We start from the raw sequence: 6,833 nt of genomic DNA on the forward strand, positions 1-6,833 counted from the left end.
AGTTTCCCAGGATGAGAGTGAAAAGATACCAACTATTTCATAAAAGACAAGCAGTTCAGCCTCAGTGCTAGCAGGAGAATCCATGTGGAATGAGGGGGTTTTCAAATTTTGGAAAAAGAAAAGGAGTACTTGTGGCACCTTAGAGACTAACCAATTTATTTGAGCATAAGCTTTCGTGAGCTACAGCTCACTTCATCGGATGCATACTATGGAAAGTGTAGAAGATCTTTTTTTATATACACACAAAGCATGAAAAAATACCTCCTCCCACCCCACTCTCCTGCTGGTAATAGCTTATCTAAAGTGACCACTCTCCTTACAATGTGTATGATAATCAAGGTGGGCCATTTCCAGCACAAATCTAGGGTTTAACAAGAATGTCTGAAGGGGGTGATAGGAAAAAACAAGGGGAAATTGGTTACCTTGCATAATGACTTAGCCACTCCCAGTCTCTATTCAAGCCTAAGTCAATTGTATCAAATTTGCAAATGAATTCCAATTCAACAGTTTCTCACTGGAGTCTGGATTTGAAGATTTTTTGTTGTAATATCACAACTTTCATGTCTGTGATCGCGTGACCAGAGAAATTGAAGTGTTCTCCGAGTGGTTTATGAATGTTATAATTCTTGACATCTGATTTGTGTCCATTTATTCTTTTACGTAGAGACTGTCCAGTTTGACCAATGTACATGGCAGAGGGGCATTGCTGGCACATGATGGCATATATCACATTGGTGGATGTGCAGGTGAACGAGCCTCTGATAGTGTGGCTGATGTTATTAGGCCCTGTGATGGTGTCCCCTGAATAGATATGTGGGCACAGTTGGCAACAGGCTTTGTTGCAAGGATAGGTTCCTGGGTTAGTGGTTCTGTTGTGTGGTATGTGGTTGCTGGTGAGTATTTGCTTCAGGTTGGGGGGCTGTCTGTAGGCAAGGACTGGCCTGTCTCCCAGGATTTGTGAGAGTGTTGGGTCATCCTTCAGGATAGGTTGTAGATCCTTAATAATGCGTTGGAGGGGTTTTAGTTGGGGGCTGAAGGTGACGGCTAGTGGTGTTCTGTTATTTTCTTTGTTAGGCCTGTCCTATAGTAGGTGACTGCTGGGAACTTTTCTGGCTCTATCAATCTGTTTCTTCACTTCTGCAGGTGGGTACTGTAGTTGTAAGAATGCTTGATAGAGATCTTGTAGGTGTTTGTCTCTGTCTGAGGGGTTGGAGCAAATGCGGTTGTATCGCAGAGCTTGGCTGTAGACGATGGATCGTGTGGTGTGGTCAGGGTGAAAGCTGGAGGCATGTAGGTAGGAATAGCGGTCAGTAGGTTTCCAGTATAGGGTGGTGTTTATGTGACCATTATGTAGTAGCACTGTAGTGTCCAGGAAGTGGATCTCTTGTGTGGACTGGACGAGGCTGAGGTTGATGATGGGATGGAAATTGTTGAAATCATGGTGGAATTCCTCAAGGGCTTCTTTTCCATGGGTCCAGATGATGAAGAGGTCATCAATATAGCGCAAGTAGAGTAGAGAGCTGAGGAAGCATTGTTCTAAGTCAGCCATAAAAATGTTGGCATACTGTGGGGCCATGCGGGTACCCATAGCAGTGCCGCTGATCTGAAGGTATACCTTGTCCCCAACTGTAAAATAGTTATGGGTAAGGACAAAGTCACCAAGTTCAGCCACCAGGTTAGCCGTGACATTATCGGGGATAGTGTTCTTGTAGTCCATCTTTGTGTGGAATGTTGGTGTAGAGGGCTTCTACATCCATAGTGGCCAAGATGGTGTTATCAGGAAGATCGCCGATGGATTCTAGTTTCCTCAGGAAGTCAGTGGTGTCTCGAAGGTAGCTGGGAGCGCTGGTAGCGTAGGGCCTGAGGAGGGAGTCTACATAGCCAGACAATCCTGCTGTCAGGGTGCCAATGCCTGAGATGATGGGGCGCCCAGGATTTCCAGGTTTATGGATCTTGGGTAGTAGATAGAATATCCCAGGTCGGGGTTCTAGGGGTGTGTCTGTGCGGATTTGATCTTGTGCTTTTTCAGGAAGTTTCTTGAGCAAATGCTGTAGTTGCTTTTGGTAACTCTCAGTGGGATCATAGGGTAATGGCTTGTAGAAAGTGGTGTTGGATAGCTGCCGAGCAGCCTCTTGTTCATATTCCGACCTATTCATGATGACAACAGCACCTCCTTTGTCAGCCTTTTTGATTATGATGTCAGAGTTGTTTCTGAGGCTGTAGGTGGCATTGTGTTCTGCACGGCTGAGGTAACGGGGCAAGTGGTGCTGCTTTTCCACAATTTCAGCCCGTGCACGTCGGCAGAAGCAGTCTATGTAGAAGTCCAGTCTGCTGTTTCGACCTTCAGGAGGAGTCCACCTAGAATCCTTCTTTTTGTAATGTTGGTAGGGAGGCCTCTGTGGATTAGTATGTTGTTCAGAGGTATTTTGGAAATATTCCTTGAGTCGGAGACGTCGAAAATAGGATTCTAGGTCATCACAGAACTGTATCACGTTCGTGGGGGTGGAGGGGCAGAAGGAGAGGCCCCGAGATAAGACAGCTGCTTCTGCTGGGCTGAGAGTATAGTTGGATAGGTTAACAATATTGCTGGGTGGGTTGAGGGAACCATTGCTGTGGCCCCTTGTAGCATGTAGTAGTTTAGCAAGTTTAGTGTCCTTTTTCTTTTGTAGAGAAGCAAAGTGTGCGTTGTAAATGGCTTGTCTAGTTTTAGTAAAATCCAGCCAAGAGGAAGTTTGTGTGGAAGGTTGGTTTTTTTATGAGAGTATCCATTTTTGAGAGCTCATTCTTAATCTTTTCCTGTTTGCTGTAGAGGATGTTGATCAGGTGATTCCGGAGTTTCTTTGAGAGCGTGTGGCACAGGCTGTCAGCATAGACTGTGTGGTATGTAGATTGTAATGGATTTTTTACCTTCAGTCCTTTTGGTACGATGTCCATCTGTTTGCATTTGGAAAGGAAGATGATGTCTGTCTGTATCTGTACAAGTTTTTTCATGCAGTTGATAGATTTCCACTCCATATGGCTAAATTCAGTGCCTTGCATAATGACAGGTTTCAGAGTAACAGCCGTGTTTGTCTGTATTCGCAAAAAGAAAAGGAGTACTTGTGGCACCTTAGAGACTAACCAATTTATTTGAGCATGAGCTTTCGTGAGCTACAGCTCACTTCATCGGATGCATACTGTGGAAACTGCAGAAGACATTATATACACAGAGACCATGAAACAATACCTCCTCCCACCCCACTCTCCTGCTGGTAATAGCTTATCTAAAGTGATCATCAAGTTGGGCCATTTCCAGCACAAATCCTCCCCCCCCCCCCCCAACGTTCTGGTTAAACTTGGATTTATGCTGGAAATGGCCCACCCTGATTATCATGCACATTGTAAGGAGAGTGGTCAGTTTGGATGAGCTATTGCCAGCAGGAGAGTGAGTTTGTGTGTGTATGAGGGTGGAGGGGGTGAGAACCTGTATTTGTGCTGGAAATGGCCCACCTTGATTATCATGCACATTGTAGAGAGAGTGGTCGCTTTGGATGAGCTATTACCAGCAGGAGAGTGAGTTTGTGTGTGTGGTTTTTGGAGGGGGGGGGGAAACCTGGATTTGTGCTGGAAATGGCCCACCTTGATTATCATACACATTTTAAAGAGAGTGGTCACTTTGGATGGGCTATTACCAGCAGGAGAGTGAGTTTGTTTGTGTGTGGGGGGGGGGGGGGGGCGGAGGGTGAGAAAACCTGGATTTGTGCTGGAAAGGGCCCAACTTGATGATCACTTTAGATAAGCTATTACCAGCAGGAGAGTGGGGTGGGAGGAGGTATGGTTTCATGGTCTCTGTGTATATAATGTCTTCTGCAGTTTCCACAGTATGCATCCGATGAAGTGAGCTGTAGCTCACGAAAGCTCATGCTCAAATAAATTGGCTAGTCTCTAAGGTGCCACAAGTACTCCTTTTCTTAATTTGAATAGTTCCTCCAAGATGTGCTGGGCATTATCTTGTGGGCGTTATCCCAGGAGAAAACATTTGAAATCCAAGTATACATGCATACAGATAGCATAATCATAACGAACAAAACATAACCTTTTCATAGATACCTCACTTGACAACCCTTGTACAAGATTTGCTGCAAATATAGAATAGTGGTTGCAACAACTATCCATATGGTCATATTTTAATCAGATAATGTCACAGACGTACTCTCCCTTTTGTGCTATATCCTTTTCAGAAGAGCCCTCATACCATTTCTCACCACTCTTCCGTGGCTTATATTCTCCCACCTTTTGTTGCTGGCAATGTAGGACCGTGTAACACTACCTCTCAGGATCCTAAAGGCGTCCTGTTGAACTTACATGACAGCTTGAAATCTGTCAGCAAACCAAACTACAATCCAGTAAAAATGCATCAGCCTCTTTGGCACAGATGGACGTGTGACCTAGGGAGAGTAACTTAACTTTTATGTGCCTCAGTTTCTCCAGGTGTAAAATAGGGATAATGATATATACTTGGCTTTCATGAGAACTGTGATTAAGTAATGTGTGTGCAATGGTGAAATCTTTGAAGGGAAGGAGTTATAGAAATGTGAATATAGTAAGACTATCTTCAAGGAACTATCAAAAACCTACTGCTTTAAGTGAAATGATATTTTAATAATGATGTAGAACCGTAATCAATACAACTGCGAGAATGCTGGGGTGGTTCCAAAAACCGAGAAAGTTGCTACTGGTTTCACCATGCAATAATATTATAGTAGCAATACATTCTCTCCTCAGAGCTGACGTAAGGGGAATGGAAGGAAGTGCAGTTCACCTCTTCTGCTAAAAGCAGAACAGAAGGAACCTTCCAATCCCCTCCTTTCTCTGGTTGGGTAAGCAGTACTCCCACATGGCTCTCCCTCATTCTTGGAAGATGTGATGAGAGCTCCCCCTTCTGCTTTAATCTACTTTAAGCACTGCTCAGGGCACACAAGTACCTTTCATTAACATTAAATTAGGTATGTCTGCAGAGAGAGAACTAACCTTCTATATTATGTTTGGTGCTAACCAATAATGTAAGCTTGTCACTTTCCTAATAATTATAAAACATCACCAAACTCATGCCCATATTTTATAAAAGTAATACAATCGGATGATAAATGTCACAAATCACCATACTGTGATCACCACAACAGAAACATCATATTTCTAGATGTAAGAATATAGAGGGTCCTTGAAGGACCATTTTCTTATAATGTGCATTTTATGTGGTGATTTATTCACTCCTTTTTGAAACATATGATTGGGAGGCTTTTCCATATCTACTCATCATAAACTAGCACACAGACAATTGATTGTCCATTTTCTCTGAACAACCAATTCGTTGTCCTAATTTCTGTTCATATTCAGACATTTAATGTTTCAGGCTTATGGGATATAATGATGAAAGGGAGGGAATTTGTGTTACTCTATTTACAAAGTAATGTGTAAACTTATGCTGCTATCAAATTATTAATTTTATTCTGTTCCATATAGAGTCTTCGACAGACAGCCCTGATCACCATAGTAACTGGGTACTTTCCAGTAGTGCATTAAGCAACATAACTAATAACTCTGTGATTCATAAATAATCACAATAACTCTGTGATTCATAAATAAATCTGTGGTTCATTCTCTGTCTCAATCCTTACTCCAGTGGAAACTGTCTGTGCAGCACAGTGTTAAGGTAGGGTTTTTCACAATAACTCTGTGATTCATAAATAAATCTGTGGTTCATTCTCTGTCTCAATCCTTACTCCAGTGGAAACTGTCTGTGCAGCAGTGTTAAGGTAGGGTTTTTCTTTTAATAATTATGTACATGCTGTTTTGTGTTTATATTAGAGAAGGCAAGATCAAAGATTTGTGCCATATACTTGAAGAGGAAGGTGGTGAGCTTTGCAGTATTGCCAACAAGAAGAGATAAAAAATCATGAGTCAGACCACCTCAAAAGAACAAAACATGAGGCATCATGAGATTTTAGAAAACCATATAATCATGTTTTTAGTTTGTCTTTTTAACTTTGACTTTTTAACGCCCCTCTATTCCTCTGCTAATGTATGTGTGATGATTTCAGGTTGAAATGCACGCCTTCCCCAGGCTGCTCAGTTGGAGCCTCCTCTTGTCCTCTCTTCACCCCTATAATAGGGGACTCCCATCTATTTCCTATTGCTGTTGTGACTCTGTCCCTTCCTCGTTTATTTCCTTTGATAAAAGAAGGGCTGGATAATAAATAGTATGAGAACCACAGACCTAATTAATGCATCATGATCCACTTGCACATAGAATGTATAACACTTTTTAGGATTGATGAGGTACACATATACATATTAACAAACTTTACATTAACTCTGTTTTCTGGATGTTGCTGAACAGGGTAAAAAGGAATATGTCAGGAGAGGGGATTTTAGAGAAAAGTAGGTATTGTACGCAACAGGAAAAGTGAAATATGTTACATTACATATGAGCAAAGAACATATGACATATTCACAAAGTATGAAATAACTAATCAATGTTAACTAAGGTGCACCTACCCAGTAACAGCAGCTTTAGGGAGCAGAGTCTAATCTCCTTCAATTAAATATTACAAAAAGTAAGTGTTGAAAGTAACTGTAATATTTCAAAACTGATTTATGAGTGTTTCTATTCAACAACTGATATCAACCACTCATATAAGTGATAATATCACAGTGAAAACAATATGGGATTAGTTTAGCTTTGGCATGAAGCAACACTCCCTGACTCTTGCCACTCCCTCCCCTACAGGGCTCTGGGCCTGGGAACACTTCCCCAAACCACAGTTGCTTCCAGATTGTATTTCCTAAGCACC

This window comes from Lepidochelys olivacea (assembly GCF_965140295.1).
Source record: "Lepidochelys olivacea isolate rLepOli2 genome assembly, chromosome: 4".
Lineage (NCBI taxonomy): Eukaryota > Metazoa > Chordata > Testudines > Cheloniidae > Lepidochelys > Lepidochelys olivacea.